Source organism: Bos mutus, chromosome 21 (genome assembly GCF_027580195.1).
Source record: "Bos mutus isolate GX-2022 chromosome 21, NWIPB_WYAK_1.1, whole genome shotgun sequence".
Taxonomy (NCBI): domain Eukaryota; kingdom Metazoa; phylum Chordata; class Mammalia; order Artiodactyla; family Bovidae; genus Bos; species Bos mutus.
The window spans coordinates 25,459,492-25,486,624 of NC_091637.1; the positions used below are offsets into that span (position 1 = coordinate 25,459,492).

Genomic DNA, 27,133 nt, shown 5'->3' on the forward strand with positions numbered 1-27,133 from the left:
ATAAATATGTGCATAAGTAAATAAATAAAATGCTACATTGACTGAAGCCTTACCACTTAAGGAAGTGCTTTACATGTATTAATGCAATTTGATGCTCACAACATACCTGTGATACAGATACTAATATTGCCGCCACTTCAAGATAAGAAAATGCAGGCTCTGTAGGATAAACAGAATCACACAGCTAGAAGTGCGGGATTATGGATGTGAGGCAGACACCCTGCTTCCATAACCTATGCATCTGTGTTTAAGCCTCTGTCACACTACACTGCCTTTATCACAAAGCAACGGTAATTAAAACAGCATGTTACTGCCCTAGAGATGACTGTTCAGTAGAGCAGGTCGAAGAGCCTAAATTTAGTACACAGGAAACTGTGGTGTTAAAAGGTGGCGCTTCAAGTTGCTAGAATAGAGACATTTTTCCAAAAATGATATCGGATTAGTGGAAGCCGATTTTCTACCTAGTTCCCTAGCCCCAAATAAATTCCAAATCCATCAAATACGAAGTGTGAAAAAATGAAGCCAAAAAATAATTAGATGACTATATAGGTGAATATTTGTCGTAAACCTGGGATTGTGAAGTTCTTTCTAAATATATCATGAAAACATAAAAGACTGATAGGTGTGATTTAAAAATCCAAATGTCTTTGTTAAAAAATGCACCATAAAATGAGTTAAAAAGCAAATAACAGAATTCCCTGGTGATCCAGTGATTAAGACTCCATGCTTCAGGAGCCACAGGTTTGATTCCTGGTTGGGGAACAAGATCCCACACGCCGCATGGCATGGCCAAATTAAAATAATAATAATAATAATATCATTAAAAATAATAAATAATAAAAATGTAAACCATTTAGCAGGGTGTCACTGAGTGGGTTCAGTCCTCTAATTAACCTTTCAAAAATGATATTTGCCCAGCTGCCCCTACTCACCATCTACTGGGAGCAAATCAGTGGCATTCCTCGTAAAAGGATGTCAAGTTTCTGCTGAGTTTTTAATTCAGAGGTCGTCATCAACAAAATTAGTTAAGTGTCACTCACTTGCACCTGATTAGAAGTTCACCAAGCTGTATGTCATTCTAAACTTGAAAAATTACTAAGCAAAAGAATATAGAGAAAGCTAGATAGTCTAGTCATTATAAGCCAATATTGAATAATATGGAAAATGCTTTTAGTCTAATATTAAATGATAAAATGCAGCATATAAGCTATATATCTTACAATCTTAATTTTAGTTTTATTAAAATATACAGAATATGCTTACGCAGATAATTCATAGAAAAAATACTGGAAGAAAGCAAAGCACTTATCTCTCACAGGTCATTTTTATTCTGACAATTTTGCCTGAAGTTCCATGTTTTCTAGAATGGATAAGTGGTGCCTCCTGACAACCTCTTCCAGTGCTAGTGTTATTCTGACCTCTAGTAGCCTCTGGTTCTCACTTTCTGACACAGGAACTGCTAATCTGTAGTGTAATCATAGTTTCCAAAAGCCTGAGGATGGATCTGCTGTCAGGCTGACTGACCATTGTCGATCTAAGTCCTAACAGTTTGTGTTTTCCCCACAGCCCCAGTTTTGTATTATCTTTAGTAATCAAGAGAATAACAACAGGGACATCACTTGGTGGCTCTTTGAGTGCTGGAGTTGGCTTGCACGGAAGCCTGCCTTCTTTGGAAAGACTACAAGTAGGATTACCTCCTAGTGGCTCAGATGGGAAAGCATCTGCCTACAATGCAGGAGACCCAGGTTTGATCCCTGGGTGCAGAAGATCCCCTGGAGAAGAAAGTGGCAACCCACTCCAGCATTCTTGCTTGGAGAATCCCCATGGACAGAGGAGCCTGACGGGCTATAGTCCATGGGGTCACAAAGAGTCAGACATGACTGATCAACTAAAACTTTCACAAGTAGGGTGACACCAACCATCTCCTGCAGACTCTGCTCTTCCCTGCTTGGAGATGTCATCATTGGCATCAGCTTGTCCCCCCGTCCCCAGTGATGCCACTGAAAGCCCAGAGTCTGTTCCTTGGGTGCCTAGTAATTCACAGGTATCAATGCATTGTCTGCAGCAGGTGACAAGCACTATGGCCTCGTCAGGAAGCAGGCATGTAGCATCCTGGCTCCCAGTTCCTGCCAGTGGCCCAGGGATCCTTTAACTTCAGTGGTGGGATTCGCAAGCAGACAGTTGGAAAATATTTCCAAAGTCTCTGGCTCTAACCCAGCGTGGGATGGATTATGGCTGAACGCAGTAGGTTTTCCATCTGAGCAGATGCTCAGCAAGGCAGCGGAGGGAAGTGGTATCCTAGGTGCTAGTACAAGCCTGCACTAGCTTGCAAGAGCCAATTTTAAATTTTTGGAAAATTTCAAGGCAGTGTGTAAGTCATCGGTGGCTTGAAATCACCCGTAACATTGTTAGCAGTCTTCCCTGGTGGCTCAGTGGTAAAGAATCTGCCTGCCAATGCAGAAGATGCATATCTGATCCCTGGGTTGGGAAGATCCCCTGGGGGAGAAAAAGGCTTGGGGCTGGGGAGTGTTGTACTGGTTGGTCTCCAAGGCTCCTTCTCTACCCAAGGTTCCTTAATGCCCCGGGCCAGGGCAAGGCAGCCTGCCATCTGTGGCTGGCTGCTTGGTGGTTTCAGTAGACTTGTGGTCTTCTCTTGAGTCCCGCAGAGGGAGCATAGCCAGAGAAACCAGCTTTGCTGTTGGTGAGGAGGTTCAGAAAACAGACTCCTCTCTGCCTTCAATCCTCAAGTTATTTTCCATTATGTTTTCTTACTCTCCACTTACTAGTTCTGGTTCTATCTACAGAATACATTCAGAATTTGACCACCCCTCCAAGCAGCGGTCTGAGCTACCCTCCATAAAAACCTACCACTGCTGGGACTTCCCTGGTGGTCCTGTGGTTAAGAGTCCACCTTCCAATACTGGGGACACGGGTTCAATCCCCGGTGGGGGAACTAAGGTCCTGCATTCTGTGGGGCAACTACTGAACCTTTAGTAGAGAGAGAAGCCCGCAGCGCAAGGAAAGATCCCACATGCCCCAACTAAGACTCAATGCAGCCAAAAGTAAATAAATATTTTAAAGATAAATAAAACAAAAGGTCTCTTTAAAACAAAGGAACAGGGACTTAGCTGGTGGTCCAGTGGTTAAGACTGTGTTCCCAATGCAGGGGGCCTGGATTCAACCCTGATCAGGGAACTAGATCCCACAGGCCGCAACTAAGACCCAGTGCTGCCAAAAAAAACCCAAAACAAAACAAAAAACGAACAGATGAAAAACCTACCACTGCTTTGCAAAAATCTCCATGGATTTTCCATTTCACTCAGCATACCAGTCAAAGTCTTTTGATGTAGGAGATCCTTCTGGTCCTTCTCTACCCTAACCTCCAGCCCCTTCCTGGCTCCTGCTTCTTCAGCGTGAGAGTCAATAAGCTCTTCTGCATCCTCAGATCCTTCCTGCCCCACGGGCCTCTGCACTTCCTGCTTTCTCTACTAGGACATTTTTTTCTTCAGAGATCATCAAGAATAACTCCTTCCCTCTTTCCTTTGCTCAAAGGTAAGATAACTCCTGTGACCATTGTATGCAAAATAGGAACTCAGAGCTTTCTACTGTCTCCCTTACCTTGCTCTGTTTATTTGTAGCGTTTATCCCTGATGTGCTTGCTCAGCCACATCTGACTCTTTCCCACCCCATGGACTATAGCCCCCAGGCTCCTCTGTCTGTGAGATTCCCCAGGTAAGAATACTGGAGTGGGTTACCATTGCCTGTTCCAGGGGATCTTCCCTACTCAGGGATTGAACCCCGGTTTCCTGCATTGGCAGGCAGATTCTTTACCACTAGCACCACCAGGGAAGCCCTGCTGTCCTTACTTGTATATTTGTTTGTGGTCTGTCTCTTCACTTGAGAGCATGTTCACATGGGCAGGACACTGTTTTCTTAGGTTCTGTGTCTTTAGCAATGGGCCTGAGTTGAGGACATGTATGGTCAGGTGGGGTGCCTGGTGTGGAGGTGAGCCTGTTGCCTTGGTGAGGATGAGGGAGCCCCGGCCTCCCATGCTGGGTGTTAGGCACTGGCGGAGGGTCTGCCTGTGAAAGCTCAGCTGTGAGCTTCTCCGGGTCTGGCCATGTCGCCACCCAAATGAAGCCTGCTTGCCTCATAGACCTGAGAAGAGGAGACCTAAAGACCCCCAGGAAGACCAGAGGGGTCACTTCAGGAGGAGCTTGGAAAGGGCTCCCGGGCAGGATTCTGCACATGACCTGGAACCAGCCTTTTGCTCTCTCTGGTCGCCTTTTCTCCACTGGACTAGAACACCCTGAGCTTCAGCTCTTACGTTCCATTCCTGGATGGGTGGAGGAAGCGGCTTTTGAGGGAAAGATTTGGAAAATCTGCAGCTGCTGGCTGTTGTTTGAATCGCGGTAGTTTTTCCGTCTGTGTTCTGGGCTCTGCCGCTGCTGCTGAGGCTTGCCTGTGGGGTCAGCTCCCCCGCCCTCTTTCCGAGCCCTGAGCTTCAGGGCCAGGACCTTCAGGCTGATTCATGCCCTCAATGAGCTGGAAGGGCAGTGGGCAGCAGGTTCTGGTGCCAGCCCGTCCTTCCTCTTTGCATTTTGCGGAGGTCTGATGGATGACCCAATCTTTAACAAAGAGGCTCCAGGGAAGGAGATGGTGGTCCTGTCAGCCAGACCAGCTCAAGGCACGCAGGGCCCTTTTTCCTACGAAATCTGTGCAGGCAGGGTGGAGGAGGCAGGAAATGAGAGCTGGTTGGCAGATGACGAAATGGAGAGTATAGGGAGGTTAAGTACATGGTCCAAAGTACTGAGACTTCAGTCTCAACTCCCAGAACTAGGGCATCTCTCTTGAGTCTTCATCTGAGGCACTTTCTGCCACATCCAACCGCCTGGCCTGCCAGTGTCACGTTCCTCCTCTTGAAGTCGACATTGCAAATGTGTGGTCACGTGGCACCAGACCTCCCGGGCTACCACCTCCCTAGGTTCTGCCAAGTCAAGAACTCAGGGTGTTTAGCTTGAAGGGGAAGACTCAAGGGTGTTGATGCTCAGCATCACTCAGGGCCTGAAACGCAGAGAAGGGAGAAAAGTTCGGAGGAAGTGCAGGAGGGAGGTATCAGGCCAGCCCATGGCACTGTTCCTTGTTCCCAAAGTCTCCCAAAGAGGGACATGCTGCTCTTCTATAGTCTGACTTCTTCATTCTTCTTTGCTTTGGATTGGAGGAAAGTCACAGAAAGAGGCCGACATTGCAATAGATGTGTGTCTTGGCTGAGCAATGAGATCCCTAGTAGTAGCAATTTAGTTGCTGTGTAGTGTCCAACTCTTCGGGACCCCATGGACTGTAGTCCGCCAGTCTCCTCTGTCCATGGGATTTCCCAGGCAAGAATACTGCAGTGGGTTTCTATTTCCTCCTCTAGGGGATCTTCCTGACCCAGGGATTGAACCCAGGTCTCCTGCATTAGGCGGATTCTTTACTGTCCAACCCACCAGGGAAGCCCCAATGAGACCGTTAAGGATGAACAACTGCTGCCTGCTTTCCCTGTGAAAGGCAGGGAGAAACCAAGGAGATGCTGCAGGCTTCTCTTCCTCTGGAACTTAGCGAGGCTCTAAAGGATAAGAAGACCTTTGTAGCCAACTTGAAATTTTAGGGAGCCCCAACTTTTCTCTGTGGTTATCTTCTTGGTGAGGCAGAGAAAAAATAAATCTTAAAAAAGAAATAGGCGCATAGTAGAGAACAAACATATGGATACCCAAAGGGGAAAGGGGGCTGGGAGGAACTGGGAGATTGGGATTGACATATATACACTTCTATGTATAAAATAGATAACCACTGTATAGTAGTGTTATTGTCACTCTGCTCATTTAACTTCTATGCAGAGTACATCATGAAAAATGCTGGGCTGGGTGAAGCACAAGCTGGAATCAAGATTGCCGGGAGAAATATCAATAACCTCAGATATGCAGATGACACCACCCTTATGGCAGAAAATGAAGAACTAAAGAGCCTCTTGATGAAAGTGAAAAAGAGAGTGAAAAAGTTGGCTTAAAGCTCAACATTCAGAAAACGAAGATCATGGCATCTGGTCCCATCACTTCATGGGAAATAGATGGGGAAACAGTGTCAGACTTTATTTTTTGGGGGTCCAAAATCACTGCAGATGGTGATTGCAGCCATGAAATTAGAAGATGCTGACTCCTTGGAAGGAAAGTTATGACCAACCTAGACAGTATATTAAAAAGCAGAGACATTACTGTGCCAACAAAGGTCCATCTAGTCAAGGCTATGGTTTTTCCAGTGGTCATATATGGATGTGAAAGTTGGACTATAAAGAAAGCTGAGTGCTGAAGAATTGATGCTTTTGAACTGTGATGTTGGAGAAGACTCTTGAGAGTCCCTTGGACTGCAAGGAGATCCAACTAGTCCATCCTAAAGGAGGTCAGTCCTGAGTGTTCATTGGAAGGACTGGTGCTGAAGCTGAAACTCCAATCCTTTGGCCACCTGATGAGAAGAACTGACTCATTTGAGAAGACCCTGATGCTGGGGAAGATTGAGAGCAGGAGGAGAAGGGGACGACAGAGGATGAGATAGTTGGATGACATCACCGACTCAATGGACATGAGTTTGGGTAAACTTTGGGAGTTGGTGATGCACAGGGAGGCCCGGTGTGCTGCAGTCCATAAGTCGCAAAGAGTCAGCCACGACTGAGCGACTGAACTGAACTGTATAGCACAGGGAACTCTACTCAGTGTTCTGTGATGACCTAAATGCGAAGGAAATCTAAAAACGAGCGGATATATGTATACATATAGCTGGACTTCTCTGGTAGCTCAGACGGTAAATCTGCCTACAATTCAGGAGACCTGGGTTCAATCCCTGGGTCGGGAAGATCTCCTGGAGAAGGGAATGGCAACCCACTCCAGTACTTTTGCCTGGAAAATTCCATGGACAGAGGAGCCTTGTGGGCTACAGTCCATGGGGTTGCAAAGAGTTGGAAGTGACTGAGCTACTTCACTTTCACTTTCTTTCATAGCTGAGTCACCTTGCTGTACAGCAGAAACTAAGACAACATTGTAAAGCAACTATTCGCTGATAAAAGGGAATTAGAAAAAAAGAAAAGCCTGGACTCCAAATGGTTACAGCCACAATGTGGTAGAACTTTTATCAGTCAGGCTCCTTGAAGGTCTATGTGGAGCAGAGCTCCCTGCTGACCCCTACTGGTCATGGACAACTTCAGCAAGAAAAAGATTTCGTAGCATTCAACAACTGACATTTGTTAGTTACATTTTGCACAGCATAACCCAGCCCATACAATGTCCAAATATGAGTCTTCTGCATTGGCAGGCAGACTGTTTACCGCTGAGCTACCAGAAAAGCCCATGTATGCATATGTGTGTGTATGTGTATATGTAACTATATGTGTCTGTGTGTGTATATGTGTGTATGTATGTGTGTTGAGAGCTGGTACTGAGGTGTGTTCCTGCCCCCAAGAAGATTAGGACGAAGTTGGTGCTGCAAAGCCCCGTCTACTGTGAACCCTCTTTCCCATCCTTGCTGAAGCCTGGCGCTACTCCTCCTCTGAGAACGTGGCCTCCTCATCCCATTCAAGTCCTCTTGAAGTGGGACTGAGCCCCAGCTTCCCTTCTGCTTTACCCCCAGAGACAGGCACACACTGTTGCTTTAAGGGGCTCCTCGGATGCTCTGGGCAAGCAGAAGGCAATGACAAATGGCTAGGGGTGGGTGGAGTGCAGAGTTTCCGGGACTCACAGAGTTCTCATTATAGTCCGGATCCTAGGTCTGTGGTTCCTGACTCTCCTGCGAGTGGGTCTGGACAGATGCTTCCCAGGAAGCCCTCAAAAGCCCACAGTCCCCTGCAGAGCCATAAGGATCCCCGCTCCCAAATGGACCACTTGCCTCATAATCCCCAGGCATCCTGGTCCCCTCAGGCTGGGTATGAGGGCTCAGTGCCAGGCACCACTGGCATCTCCCCAGATCCTCTGACTCCAGGTTCCAAACCTCAGCATTTTCTGCCAGATGGGACGCAGTTCTAATTCAAGTAAGCTGTGCCCCCATGAAGGTATGAGCCAGCGGAAGACAGGAAGAACTGAGAGATAAGACTTTAAAAGCTTTGAGCTTGAGGTAGGAAAGGAGAGAGGCTGAAATGAAATCTAAGGCCACTCAAATCTCTGTCTGTCATCAATTCTTATCTTCTCCCCTAAGGCTGATGAATTTGTCATTGAAAAGGGTCAGCCAGACAGTAGTGGAGCGAGAGTTCTGGGTACCCTTTACTGTAATTTCTATTGCCATGGTCACTGCCGATGTCCCTTCGATGACCTGCCTCCGGAGAGCCTGAACATTCAGAATGCAGGGCAATGACCTGCCGTCTCTAGCTACAGAAGAAGGAGGGGACCCCAGTTGTTTGTGTCTGCTATTCTTGTATCCTGTGCCTGGTAATTTCATATTCCCCGCAAGCCTGCCAAAGAATGACAAATATTTCTCTCATTGTCTCTCCCTCCCTATCCACACACACATGCCTCTTCCCTCTTGTCTCTGACTCTGCCTCTGTCTGTCTGTCTCTCTATCACACACACATACATACACACACTCATATAACAAGTTATCTACCAGGTTGCCATCGTAGATTCAGTGAATGAAGAAGACAGAGTCTGTGTTCTCGCAAAATGTATAATCCAGTGGTTAGAGTTGCATTAAAGAAATGTGTACATGCCACAGAGAAGAACAAAACCTGACCCCATGTTGGGTCTGTTTCTTCTACTTTAACCTTAGCTTCCTGTTGCTATTGGTCCTCTCAGCACTGAAAGGATGCTGTCTATAGCTCTAAGCACATATAATGGCCTGCCTCAGGGAACCCTGCTGCTCTGCCTGATGTTAAACTAAAGTGCCTTTGTTCAGCCCCCAGGGAGACACCCTGACCCTGCCCATCTGTGAGTGGCTACAGGAAAGAAGGAATTAACACATCCCCATTTAACACATCCTGTCCCCAGTGCTGGCCAAGCCAGGACATGTTTTGTAAGACTCAACGACCGTTTTACTTTACCACCTCACCTCCTGCCCTTCTCTGTTCTATAAAAAATCCAGACCCTGGTAAGATGGTACTCTAGGACACTAGTCCACCATCTTTTCAGACGCCTGGCTTTTCAAATAAAGTCACTGTTCCTTGTCTCAGCACCTCATCTCTTGATTATTGGTCTGTTGTGCTGCAAGCAGCTGCTACTGCTGCTGCTAAGTCTCTGCAGTCGTGTCCGACTCTGTGCAACCCCATAGACAGCAGCCCACCAGGCTCCCCCGTCCCTGGGATTCTCCAGGCAAGAACACTGGAGTGGGTTGCCATTTCCTTCTCCAATGCATGAAAGTGAAAAGTGAAAGTGAAGTCGCTCAGTAGTGCCCGACTCTTCGAGACCCCATGGACTGTAGCCCACCAGGCTCCTCCATCCATGGGATTTTCCAGGCAAGAGTACTAGAGTGGGGTGCCATTGACGAGTTTGCAATTGTATTGTGTCATCATGGAGCATCACAGGGAGGTCTAAGAGAATTTAACAGGATGTGGGCACTTGGGGAGGCTTCATGGAGGCAGTGACATTTGTGTGGACATTTACAATGAGAAGGAGTTATTAATAGAAGACAAGGATTAGGAAGAGGGAGGTAGCAGCATATGTGAAGGTCCTGAGGTATCAATGAGCTCCACGTGGCAGGGAAGCAGCTGAAGGAGGGCTAGGGTAGAAGTGGGCATGGCAGGAAATAAAGCCAGAGCGGGAGCAGAGGTCAGACACGAATGACCTTGGAGGCCCCACAAGGATTTTGCCCTCATTCTAAGAACAGTGGGTGGCCTGAGCATGGTTCTAGGAAGAGGGACACTTGGTCAGATTTGCATCTTTTTAAGAAAATTTATTTATTTATTTATTATTTTATTATTTTGGCCATACTACACTGAATTTGAGATCTTAGTTCCCTGAGAAGGGATCGAGCCTGAACCCCTGCAGTGGAAGCAGGAAGTCCTTACCATTGATTGGACCACCAGCGAAGTCTCCATATTTGCATCTTAAAGCCACCTGGGGAGAACTACAGGAGAGCAAGGTAGACGCAGGTGTCCATTCAGAAGGACCAAGGTGGCAGTGAGGATGGAAGAAGAGAAGAGGGACATTCAGACATGCTTGAGTAGAGCTAATGGGACTCGGTGGGAAATAGTTTTGGGTGTTTCGAGAGAGGGGCCTGCCAGGGACAGTGCTCAGGGTTTTAGCTTGAGCCATCAGGTGAGGTTTGGGCCGAGAAGTCCTTCACTGAGGTCACGAGTGGATCTGGGGACAATTGATCATTGGTTCAGACTTGACATGTTAGGGTGCCTGTGGGGTACTCAAGTGGGGATTTCTGTGAGGTCCACGGAACGGGCGCTCAGAAGAGAGGCAAAATTGTGGGGATATGTGGGTAACTGAAGTCCTGCAGCAGACTGACTGCCTGGGGGACAGCAGAGACTTCAAGAAGAGGGCTCCAGGGTTTACTTCCTGAGGGAGGAGGATGAACTGGCTAAGAAGAGGGGCATAGAGTGGCAGAGGGCAATCTTGGGGAAGGTGCCAACCACACCAAGGGAAGTTCTTTCAAGAAGGAGGATGTGTTGGACACCATCGAGAGCCTGGAAAAGCAAGTCAGTGTAGATGCATAAGCAAGCCTGGGGCTCAGCATGTCAGAGTTGTGAACAGTCTTGAATTTCCGCTAGAACAAGTGTGGTGGGGGTAATGGAGGGAACAAAGGCTGGAGCTGGCAGAGGAGTGAGCAGGAGGGTGTGGATGGAGGAACTAAGGTCTTGACAGCTCTCCAGAAGTGATGAAGGTGGGGGAACACAAGGACTTCAGGAAAAGGGCTTCTTGTTTATTTCACTTGCTGGATTTTTGTTTTGTGTGTGTGTGTGTGTGTGTTTCATCTGAGCAGTTAGGAGGCTGGATCCAACAAAGAGGGAGAGGCTGGTGAGGATAATGGGGGATTCTAGAACCCTGAGAAGGCTGGGAGTGGGGTGCAGGGGGAGGGGCTGATTGCTACTGGGAGGTGGGGGTTGAGGGGGCTCCCCTATGGGATCAGGGTGGGAGGAAAAAGCCCGAGAGCAGATGAAGGCAAGTCTGTGGATGCCAAGGAGGTTCCTGTCTGGTGGCTTCTGTCTTCTCTGTGAAAACTGAGGCCAGCTGATACTCAAAGAGTGGGGGAGACAGAGGAGGGGGCAGAGGTTTTAAAGAATAAAGAAAGTATGAAACTAGTGAGTTTCAGCTTTTTCATAAGCAAGGTTTAGGGATAACGAAAGGGCTCCTGTTATCACAAATGGCAAGATTTCATTTTTTATGACTGGGTAATATTCCATCCAGGCTTCCCAGGTCGCTCAGCAGTAAAAAATTTGCCTGCCAATGCAGGAGATGAGAGTTCAATCCCTGAGTCAGGAAGATCTCTTGGAGGAGGAAATGAAAACCCACTCCAATATTCTTGCCTGGAGAATCCCATGGTCAGAGGAACCTGGCGGGCTACAGTCTATGCAGTTGCAAAGGATTCAGACATGCCTTAGCAACTAAACAACAATATTCCATTGTGTATATATACCACATCTTCTTTATCCATTCATTTATCAATGGGTACTTAAGTGGCTTCCATATTTTGGCTTTTGTAAATAGTGCTGCAATCAATGTTGAGGTGCGTATATATTTTTCAATCATTGTTTTCATTTTCTCTAGATAAATGCCCAGAAGTAAAATTGCTGGATCATATAGTACTGTTTTTAGTTTATTGAAAACTATACTGTTTTCCATAGTGGCTGCACAGTTTACATTCCTAGGCACAGTGCATCAGTGTTCCCTTTTCTCCACATCCTCACCAGCACTTGTTATTTTTTGTCTTTTGTATGATAGCCAGGCTGGCAGAGGTGACGTGGTACCTCACTGTGGTTTCGATTTGCATTTCCCTGATAATGAGTGATGTTGAGAATCTTTTCATGTGCCTGCTGGCCACCTGTATGTCTTCTTTGGAAAAATGTCCCTTCAGATCCTCTGCCCATTTTAAAAATAGTTTTTTTTTTTTTATATTGAGTTGTATGAGTTCTTTATATATTTTTATTATTGTTTTGTTTTAATTTTTTAAAGTTTTTTTTGACGTGGACCATTTTTAAAGTCTATATTGAATTTGTTACCATATTGCTTCTGTTTTATATTTTGGCCATGAGGCATGTGGGATCTTAGCTCCCCAACCAGGGATTGAACCCACACCCCTGCACTGGCAGGGGAAGTCTTCTAATGTCCAAAGTCTTCCAATGTCCAAAGTCTTCCAGTCTTAACCAGTGGACCCCCAGGGAAGTCCCTGTCTATTTTGGGTATCAGTTCATCAGATTTTGGTTGCAAGTATCTGCTCCCGTTCAGCAGGTTACCTTTTCATTTTGTTGACGGTTTCCTTTGCTGTTCTCAAAAACTCAATTAGCAATCAAGTTTAGAATAAAAACAGGGAAATTTGTTCAGGCCTGCCTGAGGTTGACAAGCCAGAGACAGACTCTCAAGAGGCTCTTAGAACTATTGTGCCTGTTAAAAGTCAAAAGCACAAAATGTTCATTTTCTAGATAAAGGATCATTCATCAAGATGACAGACTGATATTTACATAAAGTTCACCAAAGACTCATAGTCCAGGGAAGCATGGGTATTTCAAGCGAGCAGCAAGTCACCATGACCCCCTACAGAGCTGGGAAAGAATGTCTTTCTTTTCAGAAGTTCATTGCTGGCATCAGAAGGAAGGAAGAAAATTGATTTTCAAGCTTGAGCAGGCACTCCCATCTCTGAGGAGGTCTGGTTAATGTGTAACATAGATGCACACTACATATTAGGGAGGGAGGGCAGAGGCCCACAGGCACACACAGAGAATTTTATGTTTAATTTTTCTTTGTCCTGCCTTAAAGTATAAATTCAAAAGCTTTTCAGTTGGATGCTGTTCCATTTGTTTATTTTTGCTTTTGTCACCCTTGCCAAGGAGACATAATCAAAAAAATATATACATATTGCTAAGACTGATGTCAAAGAACTAACTGCCTGTGTTTTCTTCTAAGAGTTTTATGAACCTTGAAGGTATTATGCTCCGTGAAATAAGTTAGACAAAGACAAACACTGTATGATTTCACATATAGGTGGAGTTTAAGAAACAAAAAGAATGAACAAAACAGACTGAGACTCGGAGATACAAACTGATGATTACCAGAGGGGAGGACAGTGAGGGTGGGCAAAATAGGTGAAGGGGACGGAGAGGTTCAAATTTCCAGCTGTAAAATAAAGAAAGAAGTCACGCGATGTGATGTATAGCATGGGGAATACAGTTAACTGTTGTTTGTCAGTCGCTCAGTCCTGTCTGACTCTTTATAAAAATAAACAAGTAAAGTAGGCAGAGTCTTAACTGCTGGACCGCCAGGGAAGTTCCGGCAACTGCATCCTTGAGAGAATGTTGTACAGACAGCCCCAGGGTCTGTGACAGTTGTTGCCATGGCAGCAAAGATTGGATCTTTGGGGTCTGGACTTAGCAAGAATGTTAGGCTCCTTCTCGATCTTGCTGTGTTATTACCCTTGCTCTACATCACTTCTCACACATCCTGGGGCTCGTGGGAGCCAGCAGAGTCTCCCCCGGTTGTTGTCAGCACCAGGCCATATGGTGGGAAGAACAATGAATTCCCCGTGTGGCTGAGCTAGTTCAGTGTGCTTTTCTGTTAAGTGGAGGAACATAGCCACCTCCTTCCAAATGCCATGGAAACAGGCCACATAGCGTGTACTCTGCCCTGGAGAGTGGGCAGGGGTCCTCTCACAAAGACACTACCTGTCATACAGACAAATAGAAACTAAAATCCTCCCTGTTTTATTGATCAGCTCTTCTGTATTAGACAGCACTGGGGCAATAGACAGAAGTAAGACTGTCCCTGGAATTAAGGAACCAATTGGGGAGGCAGACACATCATCAAGTGATGTTCAACAACAGGGCGTTAAGTTCTGGATGACCGAGAAGACGGAGCATAAGATTACATCACCAACCCTCTACTGGGTCTTCCAGGCACCTCTCCATCACTCGCTTCCATTCTCGTGTGTTCTCTGTGCTTTCTCTCTATACCTTTCCCTCTATTTATTGCAATCTGACTTCCCACCCGTAACTCTCCAAAAGGCTTATCTCACCTATGGTGTCCATGACCTTAAATAACTAAATCCAACAGCCGTAATGTTTTTTTTCCTTCCCTTCTTCCTTTCTTTTCTTCTGTCAACATTTAGCTCAGTTTCCATGTTCTCTGTTTCACCCAGCTTGGACTGCTATAAAAAAATGCTGTAGATTGGGGCACTTGAACAACATGCGTTTCTTTCTCGTGGTTCTGGGGACTGGAAACTCCAAGATGAAGGTGCTGGCAGGTTCTCTTTCTGGCGAGGGTCTTCTTCCTGGGCAGGCAGACGCCACCTTCTTCCTGTGTCCTTCCTTGGTGGAGAGTGAGCTCTGGGGTCTCTTCCTCTTCTTATAAGGCTGCTAATCCCATCCTGGGAGTTCTACTCTCATGGCCTCATCTAAACCTAATTCCTGGACTCCTCAGGTGGTCCAGAGGTTAAGTATCTGCCTGCCGAATACAGGGGTCACAGTTTCGATCCCTGGTCCTGGAAGATCCCACATGCCTTGGGGCAACCAAGCCTGTGTATGACAACTACAGAGCCTGTGCTCTACAGCCCATGCTCCACACGGGAAACCAGCACGATAGGAAGCCCTTGCTCTGCAACTAGAGAGTAGCTCCCCATCACCGCAACTAGAGACGGCCGGAGCGCAGCAGTGAAGGCCCAGCACAGCCAAAAATAAAAATTAATAAATAAAGCACTTAAGAATAAAAAACAAACCTAATCACCTCCCAAAGGCCTCACCTCAAACTATTATCAAGTTGATATTCTACACGGAAGTCTGAGAATTAGGTTTATGAGGCCATGAAAGTAGAGTCCCCAGGATGGGATTAGCACCCTTATACCTAGAGGAAGAGACCTCAGAGCTCACTTTCCTCTCCCAAGAAAAGACACAGGAAGAAGGTGGTGTCTGCCAGCCCTTAGTCAAACTGAAGGTTAGGGCTTCAGCATGTGAATTTGAGGAGACACAAATGTCCAGTTCATGGCACCTTCCTTCTTCCATTGACTCCATGTTGTCCATCTCCTGTGGCTTTCCTCCTCTGCGGTAACTGTCTTAGGCTGCTCAGTTGGCGTGTCCTTCTTAGGGACGGAAGCTCCCTGGGCAGGGGCTCAGTCCTGGGCCCTGTCCTTGCCTCATCCATGCACCATCCCTTAGACATCCTGCTCACTCTCAAGCCTCCAATGACCATCTCCGTGCTGACAGCTCCCAACAACCAAGCTACCCTCTCTCCCGACCTTCAGACCCACTCCTCCAAACACCACTGGCTGCACATAAGCCCACTCTATCGCCTCGTGTCTAAGACTCAACTGATACTTTCCCTCCCTACCCCAGCTCCTCTCTTCTTCCCAAGTGTTTTGTCTTTGTTGGTGGCACCACACCCACCCAACTTCTCAAATCCAAGATGTGGAAGTCATTCGTGAGCTCAACTCTACTCCTCACTCTCAACAGTCAAGCCTGGGTATTTGCTCATTTCCCTCCATCCCTGTTGTCCACCCATCATCCTCTCTCTCCCAGATAATTGCAGCAACCTCCTAACTTTTATTTTCAGGTTGACCCTTCCCATTCTTCATCATGTGGTTGAAATAATCTTTCATAAATCAAATCATTTCACTCTCTTGCTTAAGTCCTTTAAATGGCTCCAATTGCCATTGGAGTAAAGCAAAATCTATTATTATAGAGGTATTTTAGGACCTTACTGAAATCCACATTGAGTTCTGTCTTGGTCCCAGAGGAAATTTCAATTTATTTACAGCATAGAAGTAAGGAGAGGATTTCAAGACTGGAAGACTTGAGACTAGAGAAGAGCTTCTTTTTTTTCCCTGCCACCTCTTCACCCTCCACTAGAAGCAAGATCAAACACCATTCAGATGTTATTCACCCTGATTTCAGTCTGATGGTGAAGGGATTTTTGTTAATAATCTGGGAATTTTGGACACATATATTTTTTGAAAGAGGATGGTCCCTCCTGGAAGGCCTTGCCTACAGCTGGAAAACTGCCCCCAAGCTAGGGGATATTTTAGCTCCTTCATCACTTCCCCTGAGGCTGAAATCGTTGATTATCTAAGATGAGATAATCGGAGGTCAGCCTCCCTGACTTCATACCAGGGGGTTCGGTGGGAAGGGTTTTGTCCTAGGATTGACAGTGAACAGAAGCATGATTTCTACACAAAGAAAATTTTAAACATTGCATGTTCTGTTTGCTGTAGTATGTGAAATACACCTTTTCTGAGGAGGTTTACACTTATCTTGCCATTGCTTGTTCAAGTTCAATAACACAATGTGATGCAAATCCTATGGCCAGTGTGGAACTTGTATCCAGAACATATTAAAAAACTCCTGCAACTCAATGATAAAAGGACAATCAAGTCAATTAAAAATGGGCAAAGAATCTGAATAGACTTTTCAGCAAAGATATGTGCAAGATAGAATATTTATCTGTCTATCTATCTGTCAGTTTTCATCACCATTTCTCTGTTCAAGATGGTCAAGAAGCACATGGGAGAACTTTGAAAACATTATGCTGTGTTTTAGAAGCCAGTGGCAGATGGCCTCGTGTTGTATGATTCCATTTATCTGAAATGTCCAGAACAGGCAAATCTGTAGTTTCCAGGAGCTGGGGGATGGCTTAGAAGAAAATCAGGAGTGACCGCTAGTGGGTATGGTGTTTCTTGGGGGGATAATGAAAATATACTGAAAGTAAACAGTTAGCGATGGTGCGCAACTGTGAACATACTGAAACCCACTGAATTGTATACTTTTAAAGGATGAGGGACTTCCCTGTGGTCCAGTGGCTAAGACCCCATAGTCTCAATGTAGGGGGCCAAGGTTCCATCCCTGATCAGGGAATTAGATCCACATACCAAAACTGAGAGATCACATGCTGCAATTAAGACCTGGTACAGCCAAATAAAGGAATATTTTATAAATTTTAAAAAAGGAGGAATTTTGTGGTATGTAAATTACATCTCCTAGGGGCAGTGTTAAAAAATCTGCCTGCAACGAAGGAGACCTGGGTTCCATCCCTGGGTTCGGAAGATCCCCTGGAAAAGGGAATGGCAACCCACCCCAGTATTCTTGCCTGGAGAATCCCATGAACAGAGGAGCCCAGTGGGCTATAGTCCATGGGATCACAGAGTCAGACAAGACTAAACGACCAACACACACACACACATGCACACAAAGTTATATATATAAAAAGAGTGACTGGGACAGTGTTGAACCAAGTCATAGAAGAGTGAGTAGGATGCAGGGGGAGTCTGTGGGGAGACCTGGAACATTCTGACTATGTGGGTGGCTGGGGTACAATTGTGTCCTGGCAGGATGTTCTTGGCCAGGATGTGTGGAGTGGGTTTGGACTGGGAGGAGGTGGGGACCATATTTATCAATATGAAAGATATGACCTCTATGCTTAGTGAACTGGAGAACTTCCTGGTCCTGACCTTAGCACCCTCTGCCATGTGCCCAGCTGAAGAGGCGTCCCAGGCACTGAGAAATGACTCACTCCTCTCCATGCTCATGGTCCTCATGAAGATGGATTATTCCCCAGCTGCTTGTACTGTCAACACCATCTGGGTGGTGGCCTGGGTCACAGCTCTTCTTCCCTGAAAGGATCCCAGCAGTGTGCGGGTCCATGGGCCCTGGGTCCTGGCCATGAGCTGATTGGTCTGCAGTCACTACCGACCCCAGCCGGGGCATTTGAGTGTCTGTCTGGGACGCAGACACAAAGAGATATAGGCGGGGTCTGTCTGTGGCAGTGGCATTGAGATGAATCTCAGATTTCTGGGTCTCAGGTTTCTGACACTGCCCTGACCCTGCCCTTCCTGAAGCCTGGCGGTAGAGGGGCGGTGGGTAGAGGTGGGGTGAGGGGTCAGCTATCCCACAGATGCCTGGGGCCACTCTATCTCTTCCAGGATATCCTCTTCTGAATGTCCCCCATGGGCTGGAGAGGTGTCATCCTCCAGACAAGTCTTCAGGGCAGTTGAACCCCATGTGGCCTTGCAATAGAGTAGGACCCTGCGGTCCTTGTTCCTCCTATGTCTTACGTCTGCCTTTTGCCCATGGAAAAACTTTAGCCAAAGAATAAGCTTAATCAGAGAAGTGAGAACATGCAGACACAAAGGAAAGCAGTCGAAGCAGGCCAGTGCCCACTGTGTTCTGGAATTGGGCATCTTTGTGATTTCGTCTTCGAATCCCCTAAGCCTAGCATCTGGGGCCCATCAAGATACATCCTGAAGGACTTGGCACTTCTTTTATTTTTTTCAAGATTTATTTATTTACTTATTTTGGATTGTGCTGGGTCTTCATTGCTGCACAGGCTACCTTCAGTTGTGGGGAGCGGGGGCTCCTCTCTAGTTGTGGTGCTCGGGCTTCTCTTCTTGCAAAGCACGGGCTCTAGAGTGCTTGGGCATCAGTAGTTGTGGCTCATGGGCTTAGTTGCTCTGAGACACATGGGATCTTCCCGGACAAGGGATCAAACCTATGTCTCTTGCATTGCAAGGCAAATGCTTAACCACTGGACCACCAGGGAGGTCCAGGACCTAGTATTTCTTGATTGTGATTATGAAGGCACCACATCTGGCTCCCCGTCAGCCTATGGTCCAGAAGACCTGCACGCCCCTCTTGTGGTTCAGGAAGTGCATCCCCTTCTCCGCTGCAGATCAGTATCTGTAGAGAGCTGCTGAGACCCACAGTGGACCCACCATAGACGCAGCGAGAGAACCAGGTACAGTGAGGCCATCTATGTGGGTGAGAGGGATAAACCATCAGCCTGAAGGTTTAGTTTGATGTAATAGCACCAGATCTATGGAATGCCACAAGTCAAAATTCTTGGGAAAAAAAAAACACAAAAAACCATCAGGAGTCTGAAGTGAACTTAGTCACGTTGTCAGGGCTCGGAAAGGCCCCAGAGGCTACTCTGTTATTCATCCAGGTCCTGGGAAGGTGCTGCCCAGAGTGACTTGGAGGGAGTGACAAGTGTGGCCGGGGGTGATTCTTGGTCTTCTAATTGATCCAGGAAGTTGTTTTGAGACAAACCTAGGACCTGGGATCCTTCACTGCAATGTTTGCACCTAGACACACCTCTCTTCCAGCAATAAAATAGAAAGAAATTGTAGGGGACTAAAAATAACCATGTGCACGAGCAGTTGGGGCAGACTCTGCACCTCGGAGAAGGCAATGGCAACCCACTGCAGTACTCTTGCCTGGAGAATCCCATGGATGGAGGAGCCTGGTAGGCTGTAGTCCATGGGGTTGCTAAGAGTCGGGAACGACTGAGCGACTTCACTTTCACTTTTCACTTTCATGCATTGGAGAAGGAAATGGCAACCCACTCCAGTGTTCTTGCCTGGAGAATCCCAGGGACGGGGGAGCCTGGTGGGCTGCCGTCTGTGGGGTCACACAGAGTCGAACACGACTGAAGCGACTTAGCAGCAGTAGCAGCAGCAAAGATACAAAGAGACCAAAAAACCCAACTGTCACTTCTGAAGAGCCAGGAGCAAAAGCAGGGTACTGCACATGCCCGCTGTACACATAGCACCACCTAAGAGGTGGGCAGACCACCTAAGTCACTCCTCCAGCCTCATCCTTGGATACACCCCTACCCTCACCCTATATAAGAAACAAGCTCGCCACCCCTCCTCTTGGGGAGCAAGCAAGCAAAGGACCCTGTTGTTTGTTGTCCCTACTTCCAGCCGCAGCAGGGACCCCAATTAAGCCTCGCCCGAGTTTCTTGTCTGCCTCCAGTCAATTTCTATTGATTAAGGAGGCCAAGAACCCTGAGAAGTAATAGTTCATCTGGAGGACTTTTAGCATTGGAAGTGTGACCCCATCAACTGAATCATGTGTGATGTCAATTCCAGGACCTAACGGAGTGGGCGTGGGGGTGGAGCATGAGTGGGGGCTACACACGGGATCAGGATCACCATGTTTCTCAAATATGACTTGGCATATTCTTGCCAAACGAGATACGTACACAGATGCATTGTGTTTTTGTGTACATGTTTTAAAATGTTGTTTTCATTAAATGTAAACATTTAAGGTAGACTATAATTTCCCTGAATCCATTCTGATACTTTTTCACTTTTTTCCAGATACTGGCAGCCTTTAAAAAATAAAAAATCAATTGGTTCGAACCCTTCTCAACAATGAGTGGTCCTCCCAAATTATATTAATCAGTCATCAAGTATTCAAATATTCATATAACACCCACTGGGTGCAAATATGAGCGAGAAATATAAGTTATGCAAATTAGACATTTCAGACATTTAAAAATAATTTCCTACCCATATGGGCCCTGTTGTTTTAAGTTTCAACCAAATGATAGCACTTGTCATTGGCCCACCGTGCTGTTTCGCTTCCCCATGATTGCAGCCGGCCTGAGTTGTTCAAAGGCCAAGGAAGTTTTTGAGTCTCCACATGCAGGAGGCATGGTCTGAGTGGGAGCCCCTGGTCCCTGCACACCCGTCTTTGACATCAAAGCAGTCTCACTTCTTGGAAAGTGAGAGAAGGGGGATTTGGTAAAAGTGATGATCTTTTTTTCCCCTCAACTTTTTATTTTCTATTAAAGTATAGGCAATTAACAATATTGTGATTGTTTCAGGTGGACAGCAAAGGGGCTCAGCCATACATACACATGTATCCATTTCCCTTCAAACTCCCCTTCCATCCAGGCTACCACATAATATTGAGCAGAGTTCCCTGTGCTATACAGTAAGACCTTATTGTTGTCCATTTTAAATATAGCAGTGTGCACGTCCATCCCAAACTCCCTAACTATCCCTCCCCCACCCTTCCCTGCTTGGTAACCATAAGTTAGTTCTCTAAGTCTGTGATTCTGTTTCTGTTTTGTAAATAAGTTCATTTGTATCATGACTGTCTTATTTTATACTTCCTCTTTTATGCTTTCCTCTCTTTTCCAACTATTATTTGTTAAATGCTAATATTTTTTCTTGCTGCTTTTTTCTTTATGCAGATTAGAAGCTATGTATCTTATTTACGACACTAGTTATTATGTTTAAGGAAAAAACACATTTGAACTTGTCTTTACTCCAGTGAAAAATAACTCTAAGTAAAATAAGGAATTTGATATGCCTTTAAATGTCTCATTATCTCCCCCAACATTTAACATGATATTTTCTTGGAATAATCTATCTACTCTTTTAGCCCCAGGTTATTATTAACAGCCTCTTTTTTCCTAAAACTTTTTGAGGATGTATATAACGTCTGCATTCTCCAGTGTTCTTGCCTGGAGAATCCCAGGGACGGGGGAGCCTGGTGGGCTGCCGTCTCTGGGGTCACACAGAGTCGGACATGACTGAAGTGACTTAGCAGCAGCATAATGTCTGCATTAAGTTAATATTCGTGTTAATGGGTGGTTTTAAACTTAACTACACATTTTATAGGTTTCATACATCATGTCTTTTATAATTTGTCTCCTCCGTGCCTGCGGGCTTCATTCTGACCCTTTTTAGGGGATGTGGGGAGTGGATCGATTGTGCACTGCTGCACGGTGCTTCCTATGTTCACACCTGTGTTGTGGCTCACCTGGGTGGAGTGTCATTCTCCTTCCCTTGACCTTGGCTTTGCCGTGTGTCTTGTCGTGGCTGGTGGTACAGTGGCTGAAATGCAAAAAATATCAGTTCTGAGTTTGGACTTCAAAAGTCTTCCCTCTTCTGCTTCTCCTCTCGCCCCTTGGGCCCCAGCAGGGGAAGAGAGGTCCTGGCTCACCTGCTGGTCCCAGGGAGGAGACGTGGCAGAGCTCCCCATGGCCTGCAGAGCTCCCCATGGCCTGCAGACCTCCAGTGAGGAGCAGTGCTGTCCAGTCACATCCCTCCAAGAGCAGCCAGGCCCAGTGACCACAGATGCCTGCAAGGAGACGCAGGATGCACAGTGGGTGGAGACCAGTCTTGACACGTTGTCTTCAGAGCTGCCTCCATGGGAAAGCTCTGCTATCTGGGCCAAGGTGAGACTCACCTGGGCTAACATAATCCTGCCATGATGGGGAGTAACTCCCAGGACAAGGGCCAGTGTGTGATGGCTTTCTCCTGAAAACCAGGAAAACTAAAAACACACTGCTCTCAGTATAACCCCGCTGTTGAAAGTTCTCTGACAATCAAGGAAGAAAAAAAACTTAAAAAAATTTTATTTATTATTTATTTGGTGCCCTGGATCTTGGTTGCAGCACACAGAATCTTTGATCTTAGTTGTGGCATGTGGGATCTAGTTCCCCGACCAGGAATTGAACCCAGGCTCTCTGCACTGGAAGTGAGGAGTCTTAGCCACTGGACCACCAGGGAAGTCCCAAGAAGTGAAAGAAGCTTGATCTTAAGGAAGGAGAAGGAAAAATTACCATGACTTATTTACAGGTAATACAATTGCCTACTTAGAAAACTGAGAGAAGAAATCGAAAAACTGGAAAAATTAAAGTGGCTGACTACAAAATAAACATTCAAAAATCCATAATTGTCCTGGTAATAATTAGATAAGAAATATCATGGACTCTGAGCAAATAACAACATAATTTATAAAATGCTTAAGAGGAAACAGGATGAAATTGGCTGGGTCTTCATTTTTAATAATGTTATATTTTTCACTGAGAGACATAAAAATCAACTTGAATAACTGAAGCAAAATGCCTAGGCAGTGAAACAGTTATTCCAAGATATTAATTCTCTCAAAACCAATTTATAAATCTAATGTTGATTCTAATGAAAACACAAGATCATTTCTGAACTTGTCAAGTAGATCTAAGTTCATTTAAAGGAATAAATGCTCACAAAGAGCCAAGACATTCTTGAGGAAATAAAAATGCCAGTGCTTGTGCTATGAGCATTGGCTGAAAGCTATGATAATTAAACGAGTCTGGTTATAGTTCAGAAATAGGCAGATAAACAGAAAGAAACTAAATGCTTCAAGGAAATTAGCATTGAGAAAGATGGCATTTCATAGCAGTGGTCAAAATAATGTTAGTTTTTTAAAAAAGGAAAAGTTCCACTGTTGGTAGTAATGTAAATTGGTGCAGCCACTATGGAGGGTCCTCAAAAAATTAAAAATAGAACTACCATATGATCCAGCAATCGCACTTCAGGGTATTTATCCGGAGAAAAAGAAAACAGTAACCCATTTTCACTGCAGCATTATTTACAATGGCAAATCACGGGAGCAACCTAAGTGTCCATCAATGAATGAATGGATAAAGAAGATGTGGTATATGGAATAGTATTCACCCATAAAAGAATGAAATCTTGCCATTTCAACCATGTGGATGAAGCTTGAGGGCATCATGTTAAGTGAAATAAATCAAACAGAGAAAGACAAATACTGCATGATCTCTCTTTTATGAAGAATCTAAAAAGTAAAACAAGAATAAAAAGTCAAACGCATAGAACCAAAGAATAGACTGGTGGTTGCCAGAGGCAGGGGCTTGGGGGGCAGGGAGAAATGAGTGACGTGGGTTAAAGGTAAAAAGGAAAAATAACAGATTTTTTTAAAAAGCTACAGCCAAGACTTTAAACCTGGGGAAACCACCAAAGGGACGTTACATGCCACGGAAGCAAGTCTGGGGCCTCAGGGACCTCGGCAGGGGACTCCAGTATGACTGTCAATATGCACTCTCCTGGTTGTGTTCACTCTGGGCAGGCTTGGGCTCTGGTGAGCACTGGCCTTCAGCCCCTTAAAGGTATGTCTTAGCTTCTGATAATTCTTTTGTACAAAACAGGTGCACAAGAAGTACCCAGCACATTCATTTTGCTAGACAACAAGAAACTAGCATTGTAAAGCAACTATGCTCACACACACACACACACACACAAACCCTGGAAAAAATAGATAACAAACAGGGAACTCTACTCAATATTTTGTAATAACCTATAAGGGAAAAGTATCTGAAAAAGTATACACACATACACACACACACATACACATATGTAAAAGTGAATCACTGTGCTGAACACTTGAAACTAACAGTGTTGTAAATCAACTCCAATTAAAAAAAGGTTTAATTAAAAAAATTTTTTAAAGTACCCAACACAAAGTAGGTGCTCAGTAAGTGCATCCTAAAGAAAGGAATGAATGAAAATGGATTTCAGCCTTAAGTGCTGCTCAGTGAAATATCGATTGATTGATTATATCTTTATTTATTTGGCTACACTGGCTCCTAGTTGCAGCATGCAGGATATTTAGTTGCAGCATGCAAACTCTTAGTTGTGGTATGTGGGATCTAGTTCCCTGAGCAGGGATCGAACCTGGGCCTGCTGCATTGGGAGCATGGAGTCTTAGCCACTGGGAAGTCCCAATGAAATACTGATTTAAATTGGGTTGTTTCCATCGTCAATCTTAGGACTTACGTCTGGAGCTAGAGTTTTCCCCCTTAAATGCAAAAAACCACAAACATAAATTAAACTTGAAAGTATTTTTAATGAGAGATACCTTTGGTAATGTAAGCAAATGAGGAGATAAAAAAACAAAGCTAGAAACTCTGACATATATATCAGAATTAATTCCAGGTGGATAAAATACGTATATGCTAAAATAAATAAGAATGTTGTTGATTTGTCCACGTAATGCCTTTCTGACTTGTGTTTCCTAGTCTACTTCGTCTATTATGAAATCCTTCTATTATTCCTCTACTATGTTTCTTTAAAAAGTCATTATGCTGTAGTCAAACATACTTCTATTTCAACAGAGACAAACAACTCAAATAAACAGGCCAATATGCAAACTATAGTTTTGAAAGAAGCTAAAGTGTTGAAGTTTTACAGAGACAGAAACAAATTTCACATTTATTTACCAGCAAACCAGGACTATGGTTGCCTTATGCTGTGATCTGAATGTTTGTGTCCCCAAATTCACACGTTAATACTATTTGAAGAAAATGCAGAAGGAAGAGCTACAGTGCTTTTCATTCCAATGAAATGTTTATTTCCCTGACAAATGGGCTGTTACCACATAACACATTATGGGTCCTCTCTGAAATCATTGCTCATTTTCATCCAAGAGACCAATTTCCTCTACCTTCAGTGCATATCCTCATGGCGGATACTTTCCAAGAGTTTAATAATGCATTTGCAATCTCAGAATCTTCCTCTCCAAGGGACTGTCTCTGTCCCTCAAGCATCAGTGCAACTGTGACCAATGTTCTGTTGTTGTATTTACTCTCAATCACATATGAACATAGTCAAGCACCTGAGTTTTCATGAGCCTCTCCCCTGTTTTCTATCCTCATTTCTGTTAACTTCTCTTTTTGGCAACATCTGAAAAGTGAAAATGTTAGTCGCTCAGTCATTTCCAACTCTTACTGTGATCCCATGGATTGTAGCCCACCAGGCTCCTCTGTCCATGGAATTCTCTAGGCAAGAATACTGGAGTGGGCTTACATTTCCTTCTCCAGGGGATCTTCCTGACCCAAGGATTGAACCCAGCTCTCCTGCCTTGCAAGCAAATTCTTTACCATCTGAGTCACCGGAGAAGCCCTGGCAACATCTGAAGTCTGTGTCAACACCCATCCTGCTAATAAAGATGTGCAGATAAGATGCAATGAGCCTTGGGACTTCCCTGGTGGTCCAGTGGTTAAGAGTTCGCCTTCCAATTCAGGGGGTGGAGATTTGATCCCTGGTCAGGGAACTAAGATCCCATTTACCTTGAAGCCAAAAAACCAAAATGTAGAACAATATTGTAACAAATTCTATAAAGACTAAAAAAGAAAAAAGAAAAAGATGCAATAAGTCTCAGCCATTTGGGGTATCTGAGGGATAACAATGAAACATTTTCTATATCTTGCAGTGAATTTCATATAATAGATGATTACATGTCACACTCCTCTGCAAAGGATGCTGATTCTACTGTATCAGGAGAGGCAATTTCTGGTGTCAAATGACGTGGAGAGTGAATGCGAGTTTTCTTAAACTTTCTCCTGTATGTTCAACTTTTGCACTGAACTCATTAGAACTGATTTATGGGAAGTCACCAGAGACATTTCCAAGTTGATGAAAAGAAGGTTACATTCATTCGTCAGAAAGACAAACTGAGTGGGTTCTCCGTAAAAAATATACACTCAACAGATAAAAACGCTCAGTACATTTGTCTGTGCCGTACAGTCAGTGCGGCAAAGTAACCCTGTGCTGAAAGGTGTTAAATCACTGACAGACAGGCGCCGTTTTGATTTGGTAGAATTTGTAATGTTTTGCAAAGAGGACGCTTGGTCTGTCGGTCGCCTAAGTGACTTATGTCAGGAAGATCTGTGTGCTGATGTCTCAAGGGAAAGACTAGTGAACCATTTCTAAAAAGCTCCAAGTTAGAGTTAAATCCTTAGGCATCCATACAACAGAACTGGGACTTCCCTGGTGGTCCAGTGGTTAAGACTTTGCCTTCCAATGTAGGGGGTTTGGGTTCAATTCCTTGTCAGGGAGCTAAGATCCCACATGCTTCACAGCCAAAAAAACACAGAACATAAACAACAGGAGCAATATTACAGAAAATTCAATACAGACTTTAAAAATGATCCACAACAAGATACATAAATAAAAATGTTAAAGAAAAACAAAGCAAACAAAAAGAATAGACCAAAGGCTGAGTTGAATTTGTTCTCAATCTATCTCTCTCTGCCTCTCTTCCACCCTCCTTTCCATGCTGGTCTGTTTTAGATATTGAGCTAAACAAAGTGCTGGTTGTAACCTCAGCTTAAAGGTCCTACTTTTGTCCTTTGCAGATACTGGCAACAAGCCCGAAGTGGATAACCAAGCACAGATTTGAAGATGTCTATTTGTCTGCAGGAGGCTGCTTTATTTTTGAAACTTTTCATCCATCCATGTTTCCATCCATTTCTTTATGCCCTCACTCACACCTCCATTGTCATTAATTTGTGGCATAGCTCTCCAGAGTGTAGATACAAATGTAAATTTTTAAAGTCTTTCTTGAATTAGTTACAATATTGCTTCTGGGCTTTTTGTTTTGGTTTGGTATTTTGGCCTCAAG

At 45.0% G+C, this 27,133-nt stretch overlaps 1 long non-coding RNA gene across 1 annotated transcript; it reads right to left on the reverse strand.

The window, feature by feature from the left end:
• Positions 1 to 18,776: 18,776 nt before the first annotated feature.
• On the reverse strand, positions 18,777 to 22,027 carry LOC138984380 (uncharacterized). Its single transcript, XR_011461635.1, has 3 exons — positions 21,890 to 22,027; positions 21,707 to 21,780; positions 18,777 to 18,902 (listed from the first exon to the last, which is right to left on the reverse strand). It is a non-coding gene; the product is annotated as an uncharacterized lncRNA (long non-coding RNA).
• Positions 22,028 to 27,133: the final 5,106 nt, after the last annotated feature.